Source organism: Cimex lectularius, unplaced genomic scaffold (assembly GCF_000648675.2).
Source record: "Cimex lectularius strain Harlan isolate CLEC.00 unplaced genomic scaffold, Clec_2.1 scaffold12, whole genome shotgun sequence".
Taxonomy (NCBI): Eukaryota; Metazoa; Arthropoda; class Insecta; order Hemiptera; family Cimicidae; genus Cimex; species Cimex lectularius.
This window is the reverse complement of record NW_019392875.1, coordinates 2,601,877-2,615,786: the sequence shown is the minus strand read 5'-3', so window position 1 is coordinate 2,615,786 and position 13,910 is coordinate 2,601,877. Positions and strand designations below refer to the sequence as shown.

General features: G+C 34.5%; 1 protein-coding gene and 1 long non-coding RNA gene across 5 annotated transcripts in view; one reads left to right on the top strand and one right to left on the bottom strand.

Moving 5' to 3' along the window:
- The window catches only part of LOC106673851 (carboxyl-terminal PDZ ligand of neuronal nitric oxide synthase protein), a 405,816-nt gene that overhangs the window by 22,469 nt on the left and 369,437 nt on the right, over positions 1 to 13,910 (bottom strand). The window lies entirely within an intron of this gene.
- The window catches only part of LOC112127649, a 159,572-nt gene that overhangs the window by 60,975 nt on the left and 84,687 nt on the right, over positions 1 to 13,910 (top strand). The gene's annotated exons all lie outside the window — the stretch shown is intronic.

Here is a 13,910-nt window from a genome sequence, read left to right as displayed (position 1 = left end):
TTTTTTTAAGTGTTTGAAAAAGTAACCTTTGTGGTACGCTGCTTATTATGTAAATTGCTTCACCCTTTTTACCCATTATAAACAACGTAGTGCCTATGAATCATCCTGTCCCTCTGTAGAGGTATTTTCTAATTAAACCGTTAAAGTGAAGTAGGTGGGAACTCAGTTTAATTGTAATTCCTTTTCGGTTTGATTTACTAGTGTCACCCACCCAGTTGTTCACCTGATTACGACCGATGCGACTAAATCAATAAGTCCATTCCAATTCTGTTGTTTGAACAATGTGTCCATTGAACGAACGAGGAGTCAAGATATTTTTCAAATTTGACATTTGAAAGGGAACCCTTGACAGAACATCATTAATTAGGCAATCAGTCGTGCTATCTTCTCAGTTTTATTGTTTTTCAAATAGTCTATACGTCTAATTTTACCAATTTGATAGTTTATTAATGCTTTTATAAGAAATAAATTTTAAATTTAATAATAAAGTGCTACAAAGGAATAACATGAGGGGGTGCCATGTTTGTAGTACACTAACGTTTTGGTACTAATAAGTAGGCCATGGAAGGACTCACTGTTCAATGAAACTTTAGGCGAGAAAATTTTCAAAGAATTAATTTATATAATTTTATACTTTCGTTTTCAGGTTTTGTGTTGTATATATTTCAAAGTTTTTACATATAAGCCGATTTAGTTTTAATTTTTTGCCTAGGATAAGGATATACACAATGTTACGAAAATGAAAAGATACGGGTAGTCAATACACACAAGTCAAAACATACAAAACCGTCACGCTTATAAATATATTCGACAAAAGGAAACCTTTCAAACAGTATGTGATGATGAGCGATTGGGTTATTTGATATTACGATGATGATGAAAGGGGATTAAGGAGTTGCGGTTTATGTTCACCAAGCATTGCAGCCTTCTGGCTCATTCACTTCCCAGTTCCTTAGTTAGTCGATTCGATCCTTCTTTTTAAGGGTACTAGGTCATTGACTGTCATTGCTACAAATCCTTTCCCTGGGGTTTTTTTGTACCCCAGTTTATGTCTCGATTGAGCGGTTGATTCATATTCGAAGATACGAGTGGCCGTTTGTTCCACCTCATTGCATTACTTACAAATATGACCGTGTTGAGTAGATGTTTTTTCAGATGATAGTTACCGGTAAGTCACTCCGAGTTTGCCAGTCGTGATGTGGGTTGTTTTAAAATATATTACGCCATTTACTCAAATAAATGTCAACCTACTTTGATGGTTCCCTGTATACTCTACATGCTGCCAAACATACCTTCTTAAGATACTCACGCTAATAAATACATTCACTCAACAATGGACAACCACGCGTGTATAGTTGTCAATATCGACCATATGCACTTATCCACCTAAGATATCGAATGAATATCTCGTTGCAATTACTGTTGAATTATAGAAGTTCTTTGATACTCGAGGATAGGCCTTGTCCTGTGCGGCGCTAATTGTTAGATTATGTCAAAGTAGAATAGACTTGCGCGCAGTATAGCGGGCATCTCATTGGAAATTTGTTAATGAGAAGGAACCTCATATTTTGTCATCTAGTTGGTTTACTGGTTTGATAAATGGTTATTTATTTGGCAAACTATTATCTTTTCTTCTGACTACTGTTTGACGAGCTAGCCGGCCCTGGGTTCGAAACCCGGCATAGACCATGGCTTTTTAATAGATAATAATTAGAACAAAGGTATTGTAAAATTATTGGAACCCCTTCAACACATGTGAAAACTCTCACCAAGACTGGCGAACTCACTGTAACAGTTAGTGAGGGCTAAACTTAGAAGAATGGTAGAACTATTTACCGGTCACTGGAATCTGAGAAAACATCTAAACAACATGAAACATATTCAGTGATGACCCAATTTGTAGGTTACCCAATGAGAAGGAAGAAACACCCACCCATATCATCTTCGAATGCGAAGCTACAGCTCAATGGAGACATAACCTGGGATAAAAGGAAAATTAGGAAAAAAATCGAGATATCTATTGCACCTAGGATACAAAAGGTTTATTGTCTTAAGTAAACAAAATACAAGTTTTGTCATTACATTCATCACAAGAAGAGCCCAAATTAATTCAATTTTATCCCACTATTAATACATGAAAAAGCTCCACAAAGTTTTTTTTTTCAGTTTGACATCATCTGATAGATTATTAAAAAAAATTTATAGCCCAATATTTACGAGAGTTTTTGCATCTTTTAAGGTTCAGCCTCCCTGGAACTATTTTATTAGTTTCTCGTATAGTAATTATGTGCAGAATTAAATTTTTTAAAAGTTTCACTTAAGTACACACAAAAGAATGACTTGAGACTCTTCTTCATTTTTCATGTAGTTTGTTCATGTAAGGTCAATTTATTTTTTCGACCTCCATTCGACATAAGTCGAATTCAAATTCTTAATTTTAAAGGACAACCCCCATTTTTCACCTTTTTCTTTGAAACTATATTTTTTGGTGAGAAAAATGAACACTGAGTCATTACAATCGGTACTGATTTTTGAAAATAGCCGGAATGCTGTTCTAGTGTGTTAGGTCGAAACCACTTTAGTTTGCCTTCTACTGCTAATATTTTGTAGAGGATGGAAAATCAGCCAAAGTAGGGAGAAAAGTCTGAAACCTTACTAAATTTCCTGCCAAATCCCATAAATTTCGTAGTTTGTATCGTTTTTCTCCTCGACCCATACCTGATCTTACCCAAGACTCATTCATCTTCATACCTTGGTTGCAATTCAAATCCCACCTCCTTTCTCAACCGGGATTGGAACCAGCAACAGGGGAATTAACAATTAATCATAACTTTTGCTGTCTGGAAATAAAAAAGTTAAATAGCAAATCAAAGAAATGTAGGAACTAACGCTGTTTATTTTTCGTTTCCAGACTCTTGTTGGGACAATGGGGATCTCATTAAGAATTTGAATTCGACTTATGTCAAATCGAGGTCGAAAAAATAAATCGACCTTCCATGAACAAACTACATGAAAAATAAATACTTACTCAATACTTTTTTCCTATCTAGAACCGCAAAGAAAAAAACATGGGGTGGGCGCATTAGCTCAGACACTGTGTATAGGATGGGCAAAGTCAAAACGTTTAATTTAGTAAATGTTTCTCTCCAACATTCCTTATACTTTAAATACCCTAAAATTCTTATAGCTTTACGTTGTTTTTTGAAGACTTTTGGCATGACTAGAGTGACCCAGACCAACAAGGCATAAACAATATACGATTGGAAACAAGAAAAACAAAAATTAATTACAACTCTTTGAGATACATTACAATTAATTAAGGTTTTTAGTTGAGGTGAAAAAAAGTTAATGGCACGAGCGGGATTCGAACCCACGATCTTCGGCTAGATACGCCGCTGCTCTACCACTTGAGCTATCGTGACCAGTTGATGTCCAACCGATAAAATCCTTAATTAATTGTAATGTATTAATTGGTCAAGCGGACCACGAAATAAGTGAATTCTTTGAGATACATTACATTTGAGACTTCTGAGTAAAAATAATTGTTTTTTAAGTTTAGATGAACAAATTGACAATGTGCATCCCAAGGGAGTTGTTAAACTATAACTTCACCCAAGTTTTTTTATCGGTTGATTGTCGGTTACTAAAATATTTCTTGAAAACTATAACTTCACCCAAGTTTTTTTATCGGTTGATTGTCGGTTACTAAAATATTTCTTGAATTTGAAGTTTTCAGAGTCATAACTTTGTCTTCTCTTTATTTAGCAATAGACCATTTTCAATGGACCACTTTTCCCAATTATATTTCAGTTCATTATTTTGTTCGATCAGCTCTATCTTACTTGGTCCATTCAACTAGGAACTGTAATCATCAGCATACGCTGTAATGTGAATTGTGTTCGTGAAAATTATGCCTAGAATAGAACCCAGAGGCACTCCGACTATTCAGATGAAAACCTTCCATTATACTGCTTGTCTTCTATTTTCCAGATAAGACCTTATCATACTTATTGCATCATTACGAAAATCATGATGATTTCTCTAAAAGTAATCTATGAGATACACAATCGAAAGTCTATGAAAGTTACAATTGAACAATTCCCCTTATTGAATGCATCAAGTGAGAAGGTTACAAAGCTTGAGGAAATAGGAAAGTACGACAAGCCAGAACGCTTCACGGAACAAAAATTCCACGTCCTAGTATCCCTCATCAACATCAACAACACACAATTTGTCTTATTTCTTGCTTTCAATTGCTTTACTTATCTTTTTATTTATGTTTTATTTTATTAGCCATGTTAGTTGTAACGATATTATTAGACTAAAATATATAAATATCCATTGCTTTTAACAATACTACAAGGCAAACATAAAATCTTTCTAGTATGAATGGAACTTTCTTAATAAGGCGAATCTAATAAAATAATAGATAAAAAAAGAGCAATAATAACACGTGCACCAGTTGAGAAATTCTTAGACTGTAGAACTACAATAAGATAATAATACATGTTACTCTCCTTCCTTATTGGGAAATTCACACACAGCATGGAATATTCATGTGTTATAGAGTCTGGAGATTAGTTTGAAGAACTGCCAGGCGAGAAGGGTACATCGCGAATCACACCATCAAGATGGTAATTGTCCCTGATCCACGATTAGTGGGGCATACATAGTCAATCGTGATTCATGGATAAAATCGATAATTGGTTTTCCGTGTATTCTCGACGACACGGGACTTGGACCGTCGCATATCCTCGGGCAAATACCGGCTCATAAGACATTTAATAGAAGTCAACGGTAGCCCGATGGGTGGTAAATTGACTCTGTGCCGGTTAATACGGATTTAATACGGAGAAAGTCGCTTAAATCAAGTTAACCCTCCCATCAGTAATAACCGAAAGTAAAGCCCTTTAAGAGAGTTTATTTATCATTTTCTATTTATTGGCTCCATTCCTGGCAAGGTTCTATTTTAACTATTTATTTATAGACCGATCACGAATGTAACCTATTTGTATTCGTTCCAACATATTTATGTGCAATTCACTGTTCTCCAGTTTTGGAGAGGGGTAAGAATTTCATTACAAAAATCAAGGATGCGGTCAATTTGAAACTCACTGTCAAAAGGAAAAGTCGACATAATTTGGTTGTTGATTAGATGCAAATTGAATGTATTAGTCGGGAAGTGTGTTATACTGCGTCTTTTAAGAGCTGTTGTATCCCTCATTCTCTGCCTAAAGCACACCGGTGAGTCCTATTCCATCAAGGAACTTGATTAGTATGCCCGGTTTCAGTGGGTGAATCTCTTCTATGGTCACATTGTACATCCCAAAGCACTTCCTTCTTCGGGCAAGTGTAGCACCGCAGTTTGTTAGTAGGGGTGTTGGTGTCTCCTCTGCCTCTTTGCAGAATCTGCATGTGCCATCTTGGATTATTCCAATATTCTTTAAGTGTCCATATAGTTTGCAGTGTCCTGTTAAGAATCCTGTTACGATTCGCAGTTTATTCCTTAATACACACCGGTAAGGAGGAGGTCATCGAGGAACTAGGTTGGTAGGCACGGTTTCAGTGGTTAAAACTCTTCTTAGGTATTATTCGTACGTTCCAAAACACTTCCTTCTGTGGAAAGTGTAGGACCACAGTTTGTTAGTAGGTTTCCCTCTGCCTCTTTGAAGCCTGTTAAGAATTCTTTTAGGATTCGCAGTTTTTCCGGCTTTCTTTAATGAGTTCTGTCACCTCTTTCCTTCCAAAGTTTGTTAGAATGTTCTTGGATTGTTTGTGTCGAATGAGTGAGTTACGTTGTTGCCTCATTTATTATTAGCCTTCAGTCTGAGGTGCTCATTGATAGTGCAGATTCCTATGCCACAGAATTGGTTGTTTATTGTCTCTTTTTTATGTGTTTTTATTTTTATGTTGAATTTGTTTTATATATTTTATTAGGTTGGAGTAGAGTTTTATAATTTCTGTATTTTTTTTTTGTTCTTTAGTGTAAATATTTCGCCCAATTTTCTGCTTTGGCCGTCCACCCTGTTTATCGTCTCCTTTTTCATGTGTTTTGTTTAATTTTTCTTTCTTTTTGTGCTTTTTTATTATGATAGAGATGGGAAATAAATTTTACCTATGCCAGAAATTGTAATTTTTGATTAACCCCACTTTTTCACACCGTCACCAATTTTTCATTTAGCGTACAATCTCTGTATTTTGATTCCATGTTGTTATTAGTGAAAAGATTATATCGCTAGAAGATTTATTAAATCAAGAAGTCCCTATGAAATTTGCCAGGTTATACTGTGAACTTTTCTAATGAGGTTGCAAATTTTTTTTCTCACAAATTTTAATGTTAGCAGTTTTTGACTTAGTGTTTTTTTAATCAAAAATGAAATTCTAAGTTCTTGAAGGGTGCCTACTAAAAGAAAACTTAACTTGCTTTTAATTTTTTAAAAATTCCCTTCCCCCCAAAAAAAGAATAGTTCGAGAGCTACGATTAGATTTACGACGAAAGGGTAGTTGAAAAAAAAGTTTAATATCTGCGGGGGTTGATAATCAGACCATGGTTTATACGAATTTTTGTTACATTTGTGGTATAGAGCACCTGACGAATTTTGCTGTACGAGTAGTTAATCACTCTGTACATTACGTGATTTATTATTTATTAATTTAATCACTTAACTGTTTATTTATTTAATAATTTATTTATCATATCACGCAATAAGACCAAAACTAGCTAATAAATTCTTAGATAAATTTTAATATATCACTAAATGATTTTCAGCTGTTTTAGTGTTAGTTTCTTTCAAATCATCATAATTAATTTTTTTTTAAATTTAAACTCTTATTGAAAATTTATGATATTGTTAGTATGATTTACATTAAAAAAATTTATTGTAATTAATTGATTCAATTACAATAAATAGATTTAATTACAATATATAGATTTAATTACAATATAATTGTAATTAATCGATTAAAATACATATAGTTTGAAATAAACAACTAAATACGTCCGGTGTAAGGTTTTTTCTTCTTTGAGTAAATAAAAGTTTTGTTTGATCTATATTCGTAAGGTATATTTTACGAAGGGTGTGAATGTTTTCTATCAATTTGGACTTATCATTGCTTTTAATGTAAAATTTAGAACGTTACAGAATGAAATGAATTATACTGGAGATATAAATATTTATTCCGATAAATCGCTGAAGTGCAATGACGTGGACAACTTGCTCCCTGATTATGGGCATTTGTGTTATCGTTTTGTTTTCTACCACCAACGCAAAAGGGAATAAAGGCATTTTTAATGGATTAAATGCCCTTGTTGATCATTTACATTCCGTAGATTTTAAATCAAATTATGAATTAAGCCGTTTTGCTTCACTATCGACGTCAAAAAACTTTCAGTCTAATCATAATTATTAAATCATTTTTAAAGCAGTCAAGCAAAAAATTTGGCCAAAATGTCAAATTAAAAAATAAATCAAAATTTCATAGTGCGCTACTTTTCTTGGGGAGTAGCGTTTAAAAAGGTTGTTGGATGTATCTACTCTGGAAATAATTTTGGAAGGAGCTGTGTTTCCTTTCAAATTAGCCTGATCGCTGAATTTTAATATAAAAATTACAATGATAAAAGTGGATAAAGTGCCGGTACTATATAATTGTTTTAATTATATAGTAGCAATAAATAATTAACAGGCTTCTTTGATATTCGTTGGGAAAATTTTTCGACTGGAATTTTTAAAAAAATGTTTGATATAAAACCCCTACAAAATATTCACACAAGGAACTCTTACTTTTAAAATTGTTTGGAATTTAAGCCCAGCAGGTCAATATCGCCCGACTGTAAATTCTGGGCCGCGATTAAAGAATTTACACCGGAGGTCTATGAACCGGGTATTCTTAGTACGGTTGACGTTGCCAGACAATCGAAAAACAGAAGACCGAAGAGTTTTACTACCTTATTTATTTAGAACCGACCACTATTATACGAGACAACTTTTAAGACCGTGACAACATTTCGTATTTTTGGTGAAATTTATAAATACGTAAAAAAAAACCTGGTAGAAAAGGGGTCGTTGAGACACTTTCAACCGGAACTGACAAGTCAATATCATCGACAACATATAAAACCGGTCAATTTACCAAAATAACTATATTTTTTCTTTTGGTTATAGTGTCTGCTGTTTCTATAAATAGTTTCAGCAAACTAAACTAAAAATACAACAAATATACAAAAGAAATGATTAATTTTCCATTTCAATTTGTTACACGATAAAAAGAGGATTTGGCAAGTTATTCTGACGTCGAGGAATTGAATTACATTAGGTTTCATTTAAACTGTGATGTCCGGCCTGAAAGAAGATGAAACGTATTAAATACTCATGGAGCTTGTCAAAACGATGATCATTTTACATTAATTTTATTACAGATTCTATTAAATTTCTACCAGTTTTAACAAGAATTTATGCGTAAGATTCATTACTGAATTAACAAATGGGTTATTTCGTTGGAGACAGTTAAAGGTTTCGGTTTGAAATTTATAAAAACTATCACTTCATCAAGATTTGATGGTAGCTGAAGTTATCCAAAAACTTTCCTTCCTTGCTTTCCCATAATAGAAATTCTCTTACATTAAAATAATCACCAAGACAAATAAAAATTTAACCCTCCCCTATTGGATCTGTCTCACTTAATTTTAGGGTACATTCCTTGGTTCCATACAGGGTGTTCTTTTTGGATGTCCCAGATGAATTGTCTCTTGAACCAATGACGGTAAAAAAAATATGTGTATAATATTTTTAAATTTTTAATGCAATTTTTTACTGCAATCAGATTTAAATTGAACAACATGACAAAGTTTTGGCAAAAAGTTTGGAAAAGGACATTTCCATTGGTTTTTTGTTAATTCCAATAATTGCCTTCTTCGCTAAAGTAAGCATTAATTGCCTTTATGGTTTACAACTTACTTTCTCAAACTTGCATTATGAGAGCAAATCTTAAATCTTGAAAGCAAATCAATTTTACATTAGTACCTATTCGTTATGTTCAGTATTCCATTACAAATGGACACATTTCCTCGATCAAGAGCGAGTTGAATTCCCAGAAATTTCCAGATCGCCCCAGAGAAAACCACAAAATGTTTATTGGTGTTGCTTCCAATATTAGGAGATACGGATCAGTTGGTGTGCCATCACCACGAAACCGGCAGAGTCATTTCCACGAGGAGCTGAATATTTTACTGCATGTTCGAATTCCTCTCTCCAAAATGTTGGAAGGGTTTTTGGTTTTTCAAAAATAAAATTGGATATGTACTCCGGATTTACAATTTTCAACCGTATCGCTCTCTTCTTGCCCAGGGACTTCGGGACTTGATTATGACAGGCGTCTAACATTCCTTGCACGAAAGTCGATTTGTGAGGGCGAAGAAAACGTTCTTCCATGTATCTGATGAAATCAAATTCACCTCTGATGGCATACTAAACCGTTAGAATTGCGCAGAGGAAAATCCGAGACATTCGTACTCATGTCATCATCAGGTGGTTCACAGTATCAACGTTTGGTGAGGAATTTTCGGAAATAAATTAATTGGGCTTTACTTATCCGAAAATAATTTAAATGATGCTCAGTTCCTAAATTTTTGAGGGCAGTTTTACTCAACTCTATTACACGATGTTATGGCTACAACGGCAAACAATGATTCTCCATTTTGATGGATGCCCCATACATAATTCTTTGCAGGCGACCCATTATTTGAATTGTCACTTCCGGGATAGGTGGAAAGAACCTCATGGCCAGATTTCTTGGCCATCTCATATAATTCCACTTGACTATTTTCTTTGGGCCATTTTAGAAATAGTATCTACGCCAATCATAACCAAGTAACGTCAGTCGAAGAAGAACGACAAAGAAAATGTTTGACAGTCATCTCCCCTGACTCTATCGCTTTGAGCATCGTTGAAGGGTGGTTAAAAAGACCAAATCTTTGCATCTTTAATTTTTGCCATAACTTTGACATTTTTTGACCAATTTAAAACCCATCTCACCATTGCTTTCAGTATCCTTTAAAATGATATGTCAGGATGTATGGGGTCGTATTTGAAATGCTGACGTAAAACTGAGCCTGAGGTAAAAATTTGAAACTAGTCTAAAATATATTAAACATATATTTTTGATGTCAAGAGAATTTCAGCCGGGCCATCTAAAAAAAACACCCTTATAGAGAGGGTGGAAGGATGCCGATATCAGAATTGTGCGTTCGTATTTTGGATGGAAACAGTGGAGTTTTTTTTTTGTATATAATACCTCCTGATGGATATTTCATTTCCTTTTCTGTTTTGCGTACATTGAGGTTGAATGTATTTATTAGCATAAATGTGTGATATTGAGTACCTCATGAACAGATACCTTGGAAGTCTAAGTGTTTCTTAGGCCTTCGACAAAGTTTGCCATAAGATACTATCATCCAAATTAAATTTTTGCCCCAGGCGTATTATCTGACTAAATAATCAAATTTGAAGGAGAGATTTTTGTTTGCATTAACCCAGGAATCGGAATGTTCTAACATGAAGGAAGTTCTTCCACGAGGCGGCAATACTCGTTCAACTGTTGTATGAAATTAACATGAATATAAAAAAATTGTAGGCCTTATTTTAAAAGTGTTTTTATTCAAAAAATAAAGCCCTACCACGCAGAAATTTTTCGAATATAAAAAGAGAACGGACCAAAAATAACGAAGAAAAGAATAATAATAGCAATGATATATTTTTAGGTTGGCAAACTCAGAATTTTGTGCATGTTCATTTTCGCGTCATTGATTTCGCGTTACGGAGGAAAGCATGGCTGGAATGGGGAGGGTTAAGTTAGACCAGCTAGCGTTAATGTTAGCGACTTGTATGTTTAGATAAAGTAGACCAGGGTTAGAGATATGTTAGTTAGTGTAAGGGAGATGTTAGGTTAGATAAGGGTTAAACATTTTTAAATTTATGTCCAATTTTGAACATTGTGAAGATTAATAAAAAAAGGGTAAGATCGATCTGTTTTGGACGAACCCTCCTTATAATTAAAGGTAACAGACATCTAATTACGAGAATGGAAGAGTTAAGTCTAGCGTGCATCCATACATATGATTGTCAATTAGCGACGAGAATAAGGAGAAAAAAATGTCATTTTATTATGAAAAGTATATTAATCCTCCATCCTAGAGCCACACGAGGATAAAAAAAAGTCTTTTCATTTCGCCCGTATTCCCTGTCTTTAATCCGATCCCGTATCTGAAAAACCAATTCCCACCAAAATGGCAATACCTCTTTACCATTTCTCCGGCTATTGGGCTATATCGGCGGGTCTTGGGTCGGGGAAAGGGCAAAATGAGAAATAGGACGAAAGAAACGCATCTTACGGGATCTTATCAACGGCGAAATAGAGGAAATATCCTTTGCAGAAATCTTCTTTTACGCTTATAACCTCTTACAGGCCGGCTAGAAAGGGACTCGCCATGGCTCTTTAGCTACCCCTGAAAGCTTAGAGTTTAAAAAACTGTCAAACCTCTGACATCTTTCGAGATGAATTATAAAAAACTCGGAAATTTTCAGCCATTAAGAAATTAAAAATTCAAACAAACTCCTTCCTTGGCTTTATTTATCTATGGACTTCAGTAACATTCAGAGAAACAGTCTTGCCCGGTAAATCGAGAAGTTAGACGATTAACATGAAGTAGAAATTACACAATTTATTATTCAAAACTAGTCAAAACCAATTAAATAACAGAATAATGAAGAAAAAACTAGAAAACCCCAAGTGTTTTTTAAGAAATATTTGTCCAACCTCATGAGGCTTGAATCTTTGTAAGTTCGTTAATTGATAAATTTTTGTTTTCGTTTTCAATTTCAATATGGAATCGGGTGTGTTTTGAGGGAACAAATTATCATGCAAAGCTACGGTTCGCATACAGTCTGTCTATTTATTACGCATATTTATATATTGATTCAAAAAGTCTATTTTTAGAAGATGCCACGACGTTTTCATTTTGAACAAGCCAATCTTAATTAAAACCAGTCCGATTCCATAAATTAATTAACTGCAAGGTATAAATGTTTTGAGGGATCGCTAAAGTGAAAATGTGACCATCAAGTATAATTTAGAATTTAATTCCCCTCGTCTGACTATCGACACGATGCGAAAGATTTCAACTTAAATTTCAAAGCCTTCATAACCACATTGTCTAAGTAATTACCTAAGTAATTACGGCCACCTCGTACAAAGGAACCAACGCAGAAAATCTAAACGGAATTGAGTCCCGTGTCCGTTGACACATTATTAACAATTCCCCTCGAGGGATTTAACCCTTGGACAGAAACAGAAATCCGTTTGGTTCATTGTTTAATTAAGCTCAACTACTTTACCATAAAAAAACGATTAACAGGTTAAAAAAATATTAACTTAGTAAACAATCGAAATTATTTGTTCAAATTTGTATCTATGAAGCATTTCACTATGGCTAATTTTCCGCATAACGATATATTTTGGACAATGAAAGCGATAGCAGTCCCGACGTCAAGACGACTAAGGACCATTGTTAAGCTAATGATCAATGGGAAAAGCAATTCGATTCAATTGCATTGTTCGTAGCACGTTATCGGCGAATATGTCTTCTCCCTTGACAGTTTATTGGTGAATGCGCCCGGTCATTTAGGCCATTTTGTTATAAACATTTGATTTATATTATTTCTCCATGTAGAAGTTTATCATTTGTTAATATCATTTATATAGGTGTGAACGATGTGATAAATGACAAGGGAACCAGAGATCATTAATCCGTCTAACTCACCCAACCAGTCGACCTGATTAAAATGATACATATCATGTACTGCATGTAAGACCATGGTGTACAATGAAATCCCAAAGTAGAAAATTGAAAATTAATCATAGGTACACATTCCTCAGTAATAGAAACTCTACAATTACTTAATCACTGTTATACCTAAACCACACGAACCTCCCAATCATATATCTTCCTATATTCAACCTTTTCCCAGTAAAGTCCAAAATCGTCGAAACAATCGTTTTAAAACGTCGAATCCCCCTTGATTTACATAAAAACTATCGTTCTAATCAATACGGAGTTTCTTATTCCACAAATGAGCAGTAATTCAGGAACTATTTCTTCTGCTTTAGAGATTAGAGAGAAATGAGTGGCTGTGATCTTAGACATGACCCACGCTATACTGTCTGGCTCATAGATTTTGTTCTTTCAAAGCACTTCTTATTCAGTGTTTCCTAAATTTAAATTCCTATCTAACAGAACTGCTTGAAAGCACATGTGGTGATGGGTCTTGACATCTTTGATCCTATCTAGTTATACACAAACACTAGTTTTACAGTTCACAGGCAGTTCACCCCAATGACGATTTATCTCCTAGTTCAAAGCCACCTCTAATATCCATTAGGACCTTGTGCTCATCGAAGAACAGTTCCAAAATTGGTGGACAGGTAAAATGTATTTTACATTGGAGGGAAAAGTCTTGCCCGCCAACAGATTAACGTATTTCAACAACTACCATGACCTTGAGAACGGAAATCTCTTTTTACGGACAAAACTCTATAGAAAACATTACTTTATAACTTTGGTCATATGGAGTTGAACTGTGAGGTTCCAAGTTATTGCATCCAAATTTCCAATCTAAAGCCCCTTTGACAAAGCTCCCTTATTTCCTCCTCATTTAAGTCCTCACCATTCCATATTTGTCCATATTTGTCATCGAAGAGAGATAGAGAGAAAAGACAGACAGAGAGAAAGAGAGGGAGAAAGAGAAAGATAGATTGACAGAGATAAATAGATAGATAGAGATAGTGAGAGAGAGGTAGAGGTAGAGGTAGAGAGAGAGAGAGAGAGAGAGAGAGAGAGAGAAAGAGAGAGAGAGGGT